The following is a 14,403-nucleotide window of genomic DNA, read 5'->3' as shown; positions in this document are numbered from 1 at the left end:
TTTGAAAAAAAAAAAATCTGGCATTATAAAACTAGAATAACTGGCATTATAAAACTAGCGTAAATGAGTAGCACAACAGTATAACGTAGCTTGTAAAAAGGAGAGAGAAGTAAGGCTCTAGTGTGTGGTTTTTCCTGCATGTTTGAAAGGGTAATGCGACTCCAGCAGTAAACGCCGTGTTTCTTGCATGTTTGAAAGGGTCATGCGGCTCCGGCAGTAATCGCTGTGTTTCTTGCGCATTTGAAAGGGTCATGCGGCTCCGGCAGTAATCGCTGTGTTTCTTGCATGTTTGAAAGGGTCATGCGGCTCCGGCAGTAATCGCCGTGTTTCTTGCGTGTTTGAAAGGGTAATGCGGCTCCGGCAGTAATCGCCGTGTTTCTTGCGCGTTTGAAAGGGTCATGCGGCTCCGGCAGTAATCGCCGTGTTTCTTGCGCGTTTGAAAGGGTCATGCGACTCCGGCAGTAAACGCCATGTTTCCTGCGCGTTTGAAAGGGTCATGCGACTCCAGCAGTAATCGGCGTGTTTCCTGCGCGTTTGAAAGGGTCATGCGGCTCCGGCAGTAAACGCAGTGTTTCCTGCGCGTTTGAAAGGGTCATGCGGCTCCGCGTAATCGCCGTGTTTCCGCGCGTTTGAAAGTAATGCGGCTCCGGCAGTAATCGCGTGTTTCTTGCGCGTTTGAAAGGGTCATGCGACTCCGGCAGTAAACATATTGCACAAGGTCAACAAGGACAAAACCCTACCCCAACTTTCAAGTGACAAGACCGACAGGTTCCGTTTCGCCGTTCTCAAAGGAACGCGACACGTTATTCAAACAGTCCCAGGATTAGTTCGCCGAGCGTCGCTAAAGTCAAGCGGGAACGCCATGTTTCTTGCGCGTTTGAAAGGGTCATGCGGCTCCAGCAGTAATCGCCATGTTTCCTGCGCGTTTGAAAGGGTCATGCGGCTCCGGCAGTAATGTTTCGCATGTGTTTCCAGCAGTGCGTGTTTCTTGTTTGAAAGGGTAATGCGACTCCGGCAGTAAAAGGGTCATGCGACTCCGTGTGTTTCTTGCGCGTTTGAAAGGGTCATGCGGCTCCGGCAGTAATCGCGTGTTTCTTGCGCGTTTGAAAGGGTCTGCGACTCCGGCAGTAATCGCCGTGTTTCTTGCGCGTTTGAAAGGGTGCGGCTCCGGCAGTAATCGCTGTGTTTCTTGCGCGTTTGAAAGGGTAATGCGGCTCCGGCAGTAATCGCCGTGTTTCTTGCGCGTTTGAAAGGGTCATGCGGCTCCGGCAGTAATCGCCGTGTTTCTTGCGCGTTTGAAAGGGTAATGCGACTCCGGCAGTAATCATCGCTTGCGCGTTTGAAAGGGTGTCCGGCAGTAATCGCCGTGTTTCGCGTTTGAAAGGGTCATGCGGCTCCAGCAGTAATCGCCATGTTTCTTGCGCGTTTGAAAGGGTTATGCGACTCCGGCAGTAATCGCCGTGTTTCCTGCGCGTTTGAAAGGGTAATGCGACTCCGGCAGTAAACGCCATGTTTCCTGCGCGTTTGAAAGGGTAATGCGACTCCGGCAGTAAACGCCATGTTTCCTGCGCGTTTGAAAGGGTAATGCGACTCCGGCAGTAAACGCCATGTTTCCTGCGCGTTTGAAAGGGTAATGCGACTCCGGCAGTAATCATCATGTTTCTTGTGCGTTTGAAAGGGTTCAAACGTTATCCATTTAACGCTAGGAGGGCCGTCAATCCTAGCGCACTAAAGAACACGCGTAACATACGTTCCCACACGCGCGATGGCTGTCATGATGTAGTAGCACAAATTAAGAATTACGCGCAAACTTTTCCCAGTACGCCGGGCCGTCATAGCGGCACAAAGACACGTAAACTTTCACCAATATCACCGCAGGCGTCATCCCCCACCAAGGACGAACACAAACTTTTCCCAGTATTCGCTTAGCCGTCATATTTGCGGTACAAATGAACGTACAAACTTCTCCCAGTATACGCGAGGCTAGTATTTGCGTCAAGAACGAAAAAGTACATTACGTGATACATCGTACAGTCAAAGATCGCTGTAACTTTCTTGTCACGCCGAGGTCGTCATAGCGGCTACAAAGAAAACGCGTACAACTTTCCAAATAGCTGTACGTCATTTAGGCACAAAAGAACCTGCTGCTGGCCGTCATCGTTGTCCCAAATTGTACAAACTTTCATGTACGCTCGAGGTCGTCATTTAGTTAACATCAACGCACCATGACTTATTCTTTAAGAGTTTTGATAGAGGCCCAGTCATTTGCTCGGCAGAAGAACAAAATTTCGATCAAATAACGGACCGAGTCACAACTTTCCTTATACAAAGGCACGTTTAAACTTAATACGTCAGGCAAATATACACGTACAACTAAGAGCATGTTTGAAAGGGTCATGCGGCTCCGGCAGTAATCGATGTGTTTCTTGCATGTTTGAAAGGGTCATGCGGCTCCGGCAGTAAACGCCATGTTTCTTGCGCGTTTGAAAGGGTAATGCGCGCGTTTGACTCCTCCAGCAGTAAACGCTGTGTTTCTTGCGCGTTTGAAAGGGTAATGCGACTCCAGCAGTAAACGCCATGTTTCCTGCGCGTTTGAAAGGGTAATGCGACTCCGGCAGTAAACGCCATGTTTCCTGCGCGTTTGAAAGGGTAATGCGGCGTCATGCTTAATCGGCATTTGCAACAAAAGGACGCGCATTACAACTTGACCAGTACGTTGTGAGGTCGTCATTAGCGCACAAAAAGAACGCGCTTAACTTTCCCATGTACACGCTGAGGCCGTCATTTGCGTAGGAAACGCAAACTGTTCAATTGCGCGTGAACTGTCATTACGGTGGGCCCCAAAAGGCAGTCGTGTCGATGTTTCCCAATAACCGCGCATGAAAGGGTTCATAGACACAACTTAACAAAGGAACCATGTATACGTTGAATTTCGCTGAGGTGTAACCTCATTTGCGCGCCCGCTCATTAGGCAGCAAAAGAAACGAACAAACTTTCCAGTACGCTGACGGTCCGTCATTTTGAGGCATACAGGAACACCGCAGTAATCTTTTACCAAGGTGTCCTGCGCGAATCAAGGGTCAGCACGGCCTACCGAGCACTAAGTAACGGCCATAAGGTTTTTCCTTACGCTGACCCCCGGTGGAAAGACACCGCGACTGCGGCACGTAGGAACTTTGACCAACGATGTTTCTTGCGCGTTTGAAAGGGTCATGCGGCTCCGGCAGTAATCGCCGTGTTTCTTGCGTGTTTGAAAGGGTCATGCGGCTCCGGCAGTAATCGATGTGTTTCTTGCGTGTTTGAAAGGGTAATGTCCAGCAGTAATCTTGTGTTTCTTGCGCGTTTGAAAGGGTAATGCGGCTCCGGCAGTAATCGCCGTGTTTCTTGCGCGTTTGGAAGGGTCATGCGGCTCCGGCAGTAATCGATGTGTTTCTTGCGTGTTTGAAAGGGTAATGCAGCTCCAGCAGTAATCATTGTGTTTCTTGCGCGTTTGAAAGGGTAATGTGGCTCCGGCAGTAATCGCCGTGTTTCTTGCGCGTTTGGAAGGGTCATGCGGCTCCGGCAGTAATCGATGTGTTTCTTGCGTGTTTGAAAGGGTAATGCGGCTCCGGCAGTAATCGTTGTGTTTCTTGCGCGTTTGAAAGGGTAATGCGGCTCCGGCAGTAATCGCCGTGTTTCTTGCGCGTTTGAAAGGGTCATGCGACTCCGGCAGTAATCGCCGTGTTTCTTGCGCGTTTGAAAGGGTCATGCGACTCCAGCAGTAATCGCCGTGTTTCCTGCGCGTTTGAAAGGGTCATGCGGCTCCAGCAGTAATCGCCATGTTTCTTGCGTGTTTGAAAGGGTCATGCGACTCCAGCAGTAATCGTTGTGTTTCTTGCGCGTTTGAAAGGGTCATGCGACTCCGGCAGTAATCGCCGTGTTTCCTGCGCGTTTGAAAGGGTAATGCGACTCCGGCAGTAATCGCCGTGTTTCGCGTTTGAAAGGGTAATGCGACTCCGGCAGTAATCGCCGTGTTTCTTGCGCGTTTGAAAGGGTGTGTTTGAAAGGGTCATGCGGCTCCGGCAGTAATCGCCGTGTTTCTTGCATGTTTGAAAGGGTCATGCGACTCCAGCAGTAAACGCTGTGTTTCTTGCGCGTTTGAAAGGGTAATGCGGCTCCGGCAGTAATCGCCGTGTTTCTTGTGCGTTTGAAAGGGTTATGCGACCCCGGCAGTAAACGCCGTTTCCTGCGCGTTTGAAAGGGTAATGCGACTCCGCAGTAATCGTGTTTCTTGAAAGGGTAATGCGACTCCGGCAGTAATCGCCGTGTTTCCTGCGCGTTTGAAAGGGTAATGCGACTCCGGCAGTAATCGCCATGTTTCCTGCGCGTTTGAAAGGGTAATGCGACTCCGGCAGTAAACGCCATGTTTCCTGCGCGTTTGAAAGGGTAATGCGACTCCGGCAGTAAACGCCATGTTTCCTGCGCGTTTGAAAGGGTAATGCGACTCCGGCAGTAAACGCCATGTTTCCTGCACGTTTGAAAGGGTAATGCGCTCCGGCAGTAAACGCCGTGTTTCTTGCGCGTTTGAAAGGGTCATGCGACTCCGGCAGTAAACGCCATGTTTCCTGCGCGTTTGAAAGGGTCATGCGACTCCGGCAGTAATCGTGTTTCCTGAAAGGGTCATGCGACTCCGGCAGTAATCGCCATGTTTCCTGCGCGTTTGAAAGGGTAATGCGACTCCGGCAGTAAACGCCATGTTTCCTGCGCGTTTGAAAGGGTCATGCGACTCCGGCAGTAAACGCCATGTTTCCTGCGCGTTTGAAAGGGTCATGCGACTCCGGCAGTAAACGCCATGTTTCTTGCATGTTTGAAAGGGTCATGCGACTCCAGCAGTAAACGCCATGTTTCCTGCGCGTTTGAAAGGGTCATGCGACTCCGGCAGTAATCGCCATGTTTCTTGCATGTTTGAAAGGGTCATGCGACTCCAGCAGTAAACGCCATGTTTCTTGCATGTTTGAAAGGGTCATGCGACTCCAGCAGTAAACGCCGTGTTTCTTGCGCGTTTGAAAGGGTCATGCGACTCCGGCAGTAAACGTCATGTTTCTTGCGCGTTTGAAAGGGTAATGCGACTCCAGCAGTAATCATTGTGTTTCTTGCGCGTTTGAAAGGGTCATGCGGCTCCGGCAGTAATCGCCGTGTTTCTTGCGCGTTTGAAAGGGTCATGCGGCTCCAGCAGTAAACGCCATGTTTCTTGCGCGTTTGAAAGGGTCATGCGACTCCGGCAGTAATCGCCGTGTTTCTTGCGCGTTTGAAAGGGTAATGCGGCTCCGGCAGTAATCGCCGTGTTTCTTGCGCGTTTGAAAGGGTTATGCGACTCCGGCAGTAATCGCCGTGTTTCTTGCGCGTTTGAAAGGGTCATGCGGCTCCGGCAGTAATCGCCGTGTTTCCTGCGCGTTTGAAAGGGTCATGCGGCTCCGGCAGTAATCGCCGTGTTTCTTGCGTGTTTGAAAGGGTCATGCGACTCCGGCAGTAAACGCCGTGTTTCTTGCGCGTTTGAAAGGGTCATGCGGCTCCGGCAGTAATGCGACTCCGGCAGTAATCGCCGTGTTTCTTGCGCGTTTGAAAGGGTCATGCGGCTCCGGCAGTAATCGCCATGTTTCTTGCGCGTTTGAAAGGGTCATGCGACTCCGGCAGTAAACGCCATGTTTCTTGCGCGTTTGAAAGGGTAATGCGACTCCGGCAGTAAACGCCGTGTTTCTTGCGCGTTTGAAAGGGTCATGCGACTCCGGCAGTAAACGCCGTGTTTCTTGCATGTGTTTCCAGCAGTGCGTGTTTCGTTTGAAAGGGTAATGCGACTCCGGCAGTAATCGCCGTGTTTCTTGCGCGTTTGAAAGGGTAATGCGACTCCGGCAGTAAACGCCGTGTTTCCTGCGCGTTTGAAAGGGTAATGCGACTCCGGCAGTAATCGCCGTGTTTCTTGCGCGTTTGAAAGGGTCATGCGGCTCCGGCAGTAATCGCCGTGTTTCTTGCGCGTTTGAAAGGGTCATGCGGCTCCGGCAGTAAACGCCGTGTTTCTTGCGCGTTTGAAAGGGTCATGCGGCTCCGGCAGTAATCGCCGTGTTTCCTGCGCGTTTGAAAGGGTCATGCGGCTCCGGCAGTAAACGCCGTGTTTCTTGCATGTTTGAAAGGGTCATGCGACTCCAGCAGTAATCGCCGTGTTTCTTGCGCGTTTGAAAGGGTAATGCGGCTCCGGCAGTAAACGCCGTGTTTCCTGCGCGTTTGAAAGGGTCATGCGACTCCGGCAGTAAACGCCGTGTTTCTTGCGCGTTTGAAAGGGTAATGCGACTCCGGCAGTAATCGCCGTGTTTCTTGCGCGTTTGAAAGGGTCATGCGGCTCCGGCAGTAATCGCCGTGTTTCTTGCGCGTTTGAAAGGGTCATGCGGCTCCGGCAGTAATCGCCGTGTTTCTTGCGCGTTTGAAAGGGTCATGCGGCTCCGGCAGTAATCGCCGTGTTTCCTGCGCGTTTGAAAGGGTCATGCGACTCCGGCAGTAAACGCCATGTTTCTTGCGCGTTTGAAAGGGTCATGCGACTCCGGCAGTAATCGCCATGTTTCCTGCGCGTTTGAAAGGGTCATGCGACTCCGGCAGTAAACGCCGTGTTTCCTGCGCGTTTGAAAGGGTCATGCGACTCCGGCAGTAATCGCCGTGTTTCTTGCGCGTTTGAAAGGGTAATGCGGCTCCGGCAGTAATCGCCGTGTTTCTTGCGCGTTTGAAAGGGTCATGCGACTCCGGCAGTAATCGCCGTGTTTCTTGCGCGTTTGAAAGGGTCATGCGGCTCCGGCAGTAATCGCCGTGTTTCTTGCGCGTTTGAAAGGGTCATGCGGCTCCGGCAGTAATCGCCGTGTTTCTTGCGCGTTTGAAAGGGTAATGCGGCTCCAGCAGTAATCGCCGTGTTTCTTGCGCGTTTGAAAGGGTCATGCGGCTCCGGCAGTAATCGCCGTGTTTCTTGCGCGTTTGAAAGGGTCATGCGACTCCGGCAGTAAACGCCGTGTTTCTTGCGCGTTTGAAAGGGTCATGCGACTCCGGCAGTAATCGCCGTGTTTCCTGCGCGTTTGAAAGGGTCATGCGACTCCGGCAGTAAACGCCATGTTTCTTGCATGTTTGAAAGGGTCATGCGACTCCAGCAGTAAACGCCGTGTTTCTTGCGCGTTTGAAAGGGTAATGCGACTCCGGCAGTAATCGCCGTGTTTCCTGCGCGTTTGAAAGGGTCATGCGACTCCGGCAGTAATCGCTGTGTTTCTTGCGCGTTTGAAAGGGTCATGCGACTCCGGCAGTAATCGCCGTGTTTCCTGCGCGTTTGAAAGGGTCATGCGGCTCCGGCAGTAATCGCCGTGTTTCTTGCGCGTTTGAAAGGGTCATGCGGCTCCGGCAGTAATCGCCGTGTTTCCTGCGCGTTTGAAAGGGTTATGCGGCTCCGGCAGTAATCGCCATGTTTCTTGCGTGTTTGGAAGGGTCATGCGGCTCCGGCAGTAATCGCCGTGTTTCTTGCGCGTTTTCTTGCGCGTTTGAAAGGGTAATGTGGCTCCGGCAGTAATCGCCGTGTTTCTTGAAAGGGTCATGCGGCTCCGGCAGTAATCGCCATGTTTCTTGCGCGTTTGAAAGGGTAATGCGACTCCGGCAGTAAACGCCGTGTTTCTTGCGCGTTTGAAAGGGTCATGCGGCTCCGGCAGTAATCGCCGTGTTTCTTGCGCGTTTGAAAGGGTCATGCGGCTCCGGCAGTAAACGCCGTGTTTCCTGCGCGTTTGAAAGGGTCATGCGACTCCGGCAGTAAACGCCGTGTTTCTTGCGCGTTTGAAAGGGTCATGCGGCTCCGGCAGTAAACGCCATGTTTCTTGCGCGTTTGAAAGGGTCATGCGACTCCGGCAGTAATCGGCGTGTTTCCTGCGCGTTTGAAAGGGTCATGCGACTCCAGCAGTAAACGCCGTGTTTCTTGCATGTTTGAAAGGGTCATGCGACTCCAGCAGTAATCGCCGTGTTTCTTGCATGTTTGAAAGGGTCATGCGACTCCAGCAGTAAACGCCATGTTTCTTGCGCGTTTGAAAGGGTAATGCGGCTCCGGCAGTAATCGCCGTGTTTCTTGCGCGTTTGAAAGGGTCATGCGGCTCCGGCAGTAATCGCCGTGTTTCTTGCGCGTTTGAAAGGGTAATGCGGCTCCGGCAGTAATCGCCGTGTTTCTTGCGCGTTTGAAAGGGTAATGCGGCTCCGGCAGTAATCGCCGTGTTTCTTGCGCGTTTGAAAGGGTCATGCGGCTCCGGCAGTAATCGCCGTGTTTCCTGCGCGTTTGAAAGGGTAATGCGGCTCCGGCAGTAAACGCCGTGTTTCCTGCGCGTTTGAAAGGGTCATGCGGCTCCGGCAGTAATCGCCGTGTTTCTTGCGCGTTTGAAAGGGTCATGCGGCTCCGGCAGTAATCGCCGTGTTTCCTGCGCGTTTGAAAGGGTCATGCGGCTCCGGCAGTAAACGCCATGTTTCCTGCGCGTTTGAAAGGGTCATGCGGCTCCGGCAGTAATCGCCGTGTTTCTTGCGCGTTTGAAAGGGTCATGCGGCTCCGACAGTAATCGCCGTGTTTCTTGCGCGTTTGAAAGGGTCATGCGACTCCGGCAGTAATCGCCATGTTTCCTGCGCGTTTGAAAGGGTCATGCGACTCCGGCAGTAATTGCCGTGTTTCCTGCGCGTTTGAAAGGGTCATGCGACTCCGGCAGTAAACGCCGTGTTTCTTGCATGTTTGAAAGGGTCATGCGACTCCAGCAGTAAACGCCGTGTTTCTTGCGCGTTTGAAAGGGTCATGCGGCTCCGGCAGTAATCGCCGTGTTTCTTGCGCGTTTGAAAGGGTAATGCGGCTCCGGCAGTAATCGCCGTGTTTCTTGCGCGTTTGAAAGGGTCATGCGGCTCCGGCAGTAATCGCCGTGTTTCTTGCGCGTTTGAAAGGGTCATGCGACTCCGGCAGTAAACGCCGTGTTTCTTGCGCGTTTGAAAGGGTCATGCGACTCCGGCAGTAAACGCCATGTTTCTTGCGCGTTTGAAAGGGTCATGCGACTCCGGCAGTAAACGCCATGTTTCTTGCGCGTTTGAAAGGGTCATGCGACTCCAGCAGTAATCGACGTGTTTCCTGCGCGTTTGAAAGGGTCATGCGACTCCGGCAGTAATCGCCGTGTTTCTTGCGCGTTTGAAAGGGTCATGCGGCCCCGGCAGTGCGACTCCTCCGGCAGTAATCGCCGTGTTTCTTGCGCGTTTGAAAGGGTCATGCGGCTCCGGCAGTAATCGCCGTGTTTCTTGCGCGTTTGAAAGGGTCATGCGGCTCCGGCAGTAATCGCCGTGTTTCTTGCGCGTTTGAAAGGGTCATGCGGCTCCGGCAGTAATCGCCGTGTTTCTTGCGCGTTTGAAAGGGTCATGCGGCTCCGGCAGTAATCGCCGTGTTTCTTGCGTGTTTGAAAGGGTCATGCGACTCCGGCAGTAAACGCCATGTTTCTTGCGCGTTTGAAAGGGTCATGCGACTCCAGCAGTAAACGCCGTGTTTCCTGCGCGTTTGAAAGGGTTATGCGACTCCGGCAGTAATCGCCGTGTTTCCTGCGCGTTTGAAAGGGTAATGCGACTCCGGCAGTAAACGCCATGTTTCCTGCGCGTTTGAAAGGGTAATGCGACTCCGGCAGTAAACGCCATGTTTCCTGCGCGTTTGAAAGGGTTATGCGACTCCGGCAGTAAACGCCATGTGTTTCTAATCACGTGTTTCGTTTGAAAGGGTAATGCGGCTCCGGCAGTAATCGCCATGTTTCTTGCGCGTTTGAAAGGGTAATGCGACTCCGGCAGTAAACGCCATGTTTCTTGCGCGTTTGAAAGGGTAATGCGACTCCGGCAGTAAACGCCGTGTTTCCTGCGCGTTTGAAAGGGTCATGCGGCTCCGGCAGTAATCGCCGTGTTTCCTGCGCGTTTGAAAGGGTCGCCTCCGGCAGTGTGTTTCTTGCGCGTTTGAAAGGGTCATGCGGCTCCGGCAGTAATCGCCGTGTTTCTTGCGCGTTTGAAAGGGTAATGCGGCTCCGGCAGTAATCGCCGTGTTTCTTGCGCGTTTGAAAGGGTCATGCGGCTCCGGCAGTAATCGCCGTGTTTCTTGCGCGTTTGAAAGGGTAATGCGACTCCGGCAGTAATCGTCATGTTTCTTGCGCGTTTGAAAGGGTCATGCGGCTCCGGCAGTAATCGCCGTGTTTCCTGCGCGTTTGAAAGGGTCATGCGGCTCCGGCAGTAATCGCGTGTTTCTTGCGCGTTTGAAAGGGTCATGCGACTCCGGCAGTAAACGCCATGTTTCTTGCGCGTTTGAAAGGGTCATGCGACTCCAGCAGTAAACGCCATGTTTCTTGCGCGTTTGAAAGGGTCATGCGGCTCCGGCAGTAATCGCCGTGTTTCTTGCGCGTTTGAAAGGGTCATGCGGCTCCGGCAGTAATCGCCGTGTTTCTTGCGCGTTTGAAAGGGTCATGCGGCTCCGGCAGTAATCGCCGTGTTTCTTGCGCGTTTGAAAGGGTCATGCGGCTCCGGCAGTAATCGCCGTGTTTCCTGCGCGTTTGAAAGGGTAATGCGGCTCCGGCAGTAATCGAAAGGGTAATGCGGCTCCGGCAGTAATCGCCGTGTTTCTTGCGCGTTTGAAAGGGTCATGCGGCTCCGGCAGTAATCGCCGTGTTTCTTGCGCGTTTGAAAGGGTAATGCGGCTCCGGCAGTAATCGTCGTGTTTCCTGCGCGTTTGAAAGGGTCATGCGGCTCCGGCAGTAATCGCCGTGTTTCTTGCGCGTTTGAAAGGGTCATGCGGCTCCGGCAGTAATCGCCGTGTTTCTTGCGCGTTTGAAAGGGTCATGCGGCTCCGGCAGTAATCGCCGTGTTTCTTGCGCGTTTGAAAGGGTCATGCGGCTCCGGCAGTAATCGCCGTGTTTCTTGCGCGTTTGAAAGGGTCATGCGGCTCCGGCAGTAATCGCCGTGTTTCTTGCGTGTTTGAAAGGGTCATGCGGCTCCGGCAGTAATCGATGTGTTTCTTGCGTGTTTGAAAGGGTCATGCGGCTCCAGCAGTAATCGCCGTGTTTCTTGCGCGTTTGAAAGGGTCATGCGGCTCCGGCAGTAATCGCCGTGTTTCTTGCGTGTTTGAAAGGGTCATGCGGCTCCGGCAGTAATCGATGTGTTTCTTGCGTGTTTGAAAGGGTAATGCGACTCCGGCAGTAATCGCCGTGTTTCTTGCGTGTTTGAAAGGGTAATGCGACTCCAGCAGTAATCACCTCAGTGGGGGGGTCACTGTCAGTAGAAGCAGTGAAAGGGCTTGCATGAGAAGCACGGCTGGAAGGCAGGTGATGTGCGCACAGCATCTGGACACGTTGGTGCCATCACTCTCTGTTAAACAAGACTGTTATACATTTAAATACCACATACACTATAAAAACTGTTTTTATTAATATTTTTGCCATGCCTCATCCTATCACATAAGAACATAAGAAAGTTTACAAACGAAGGAGGCCATTCGGCCCATCTTGCTCGTTTGGTTGTTAGTAGCTTATTGATCCCAGAATCTCATCAAGCAGCTTCTTGAAGGATCCCAGGGTGTCAGCTTCAACAACATTACTGGGGAGTTGATTCCAGACCCTCACGATTCTCTGTGTGAAAAAGTGCCCCCCAGGGGACTCCCAAGTGGTGCATCCAGTAAAGGTGCTCAGCGTGAGTGCAGGATGCCCCCTATAGTCTGGTCGTCGCTGGTTCGATTCTGAGCTATTTCACAGCCGACCATGGACGGGAGTTCCCAGGAAGCGGCGCTCAATTGGCTGAGCATCGCCGGGTAGGGGGAGGGTCTAGGTCGGCCAGTGTGCACCAGCGACCCCTGTAGTCTGGCCAGGCGCCTGCGGGCTTGCCTGTTAGCTTCGTTGTCCTCCCACGCTGTAGCTCCTGGGTGTCTGCATGGTGAAGCTGCAGTGTGTAAAGAGGCGGGCGGCTGACGGCACACGTTTCGGAGGACAGCGTGTGTTCGTCTTCGCCGCTCCCGAGTCAGCGCAGGGGTGGTGCCGGTGAGCTGAGCCTAAATAATAATTGGCCATTTCAAATTGGGAGAAAATAAAAAAAGTAATTAGCAACGACTAAATTTTTAAGAGAGAAAAAAAAGTGCCCCCTATTTTCTGTTCTGAATGCCCCTTTGAATAATGTCCATTTGTGACCCCTGGTCCTTGTTTCTTTTTTCAGGTTGAAAAAGTCCCTTGGGTCGACATTGTCAATACCTTTTAGAATTATGAATGCTTGAATTAGGTCGCCACGCAGTCTTCTTTGTTCAAGACTGAACAGATTCAATTCTTTTAGCCTGTCTGCATATGATATGACATTTAAACCTGGAATAATTCTGGTCGCTCTTCTTTGCACTCTTTCTAGAGCAGCAATATCTTTTTTTATAGCGAGGTGACCAGAACTGCACACAATATTCAAGATGAGGTCTTACTAGTGCATTGTACAGTTTTAACATTACTTCCCTTGATTTAAATTCAACACTTTTCACAATGTATCCGAGCATCTTGTTAGCCTTTTTTATAGCTTCCCCACATTGTCTAGATGAAGACATTTCTGAGTCAACAAAATCTCCTGGGTCTTTTTCATAGATTCCTTGTCCAATTTCAGTATCTCCCATATGATATTTATAATGTACATTTTTATTTCCTGTGTGCAGTACCTTACACTTTTCTCTATTAAATGTCATTTGTCATGTGTCTGCCCAGTTCTGAATCTTGTCTAGATCATTTTGAATGACCTTTGCTGCTGCAACAGTGTTTGCCACTCCTCCTATTTTTGTGTCGTCTGCGAATTTAACAAGTTTGCTTACTATACCAGAATCTAAATCATTAATGTAGATTAGGAATAGCAGAGGACCTAATATTGATCCCTGTGGTACACCGCTGGTTACCTCACTCCATTCTGAGGTTTCTCCTCTAATCAGTACTTTCTGTTTTCTACATGCTAACCACTCCCTAATCCATGTGCATGCATTTCCTGAATACCTACTGCGTTCAGTTTGAGAATTCATTTTTTATGTGGGACCTTCTGGAAATCTAAATAAACCATGTCATATGCTTTGCAATTATCCATTATCGATGTTGCATCCTCAAAAAATCGAGCAGTTTAGTTAGACATGATCTCCCTTTCCTAAAACCATGTTGACTGTCTCCCAGGACCCTGTTACCATATAGGTCATTTTCCATTTTAGATCTTATTATAGTTTCCATGAGTTTGCATATAATAGAAGTCAGGCTTACTGGTCTGTAGTTACCTGGTTCAGTTTTGTTTCCCTTTTTGTGGATTGGTATTACGTTTGCAATTTTACTAACTTATAAAAACAAAAAGCAGCTTTTCTAAATGATAGAATCCTGGATTTTCTTTAATTTGATTTAAAAAAATACTTAAAATTAATAACGCCAAGCAATGTTTTAATAAATTCAATATGTTTAAATACAGATACAGTAATGCTGCCACTTTTAGACATATTTCATAAATATATGTAATAAACAGGCGCATGTTTGATCAAGTGGTTATTTATATATTTATAAATATATTTACACGTACACGCACACACACAGTATGTCCTACAGGCTACTCTCTGAAGTATTTGTATTGTTTTATTGCTCTTCATGTTTAGGACTTCATTCTTATGCGTGTGAGTGAGTGAGGCTGTAATGAAGGAGGTGCTGCTGCTGCTGCTGCCGTCAGGTGCAGGTGGTGTGGGGGAACAAAGTGACTGTCCGAACAGTACGTCTCCCAAAAATAATCTGTGTTTATTATAACAAAAGAGCCTGCCCCTCTACCAGCAATGGTATGGGGGGCGGGGGGGTACACGGTGGGCTTGCAAACCCAAAAATAATAATAATCACAGTAAGAGTCCGATGGACTTGATGTGTCCCGCGTCCTCTGTGCACGAAAGGGTGCATCCTCAGCTCCAGGGATCGTGGTGCTGTGCAGGGAAGTGCTGGCTCTGTAGTGACAGCTCTGGGGTGTCCTTCTCTGCGACACAAAAGCACACATGTAGGAAAAACAACAAACAAGACAGGCTGTCTGTTTTCGTTCTCAGCGCAAGGCAGCATACTGACGCAGCTGCTTCCCCTTTGAACCCACAACCTCCTCCCTGCAATCAACCCATCTCCATGGTTTCTCCAACAGAAGACCACAGCTGATCGCAATGGAGTCGTTCCGGGTATGTGCAACTACACGTTGCCCCTAATATGGTCACCTTCCGGTTTCCACCTTCCGTCAAAGCGGTCCATCATGCCACCGTCCTTTCTCAATGCCCTTTCTGGTCGGGAGGGAGATTTACATTGATCCTTTCTCTCTCTATCAGAGGCGCTATGCAAACTCAGCAGATATGATCAG

The sequence above is a fragment of the Polyodon spathula genome, chromosome 8 (genome assembly GCF_017654505.1).
Source record: "Polyodon spathula isolate WHYD16114869_AA chromosome 8, ASM1765450v1, whole genome shotgun sequence".
In the NCBI taxonomy this organism is placed as follows: Eukaryota; Metazoa; Chordata; class Actinopteri; order Acipenseriformes; family Polyodontidae; genus Polyodon; species Polyodon spathula.
This window is presented reverse-complemented; position numbering follows the sequence as displayed.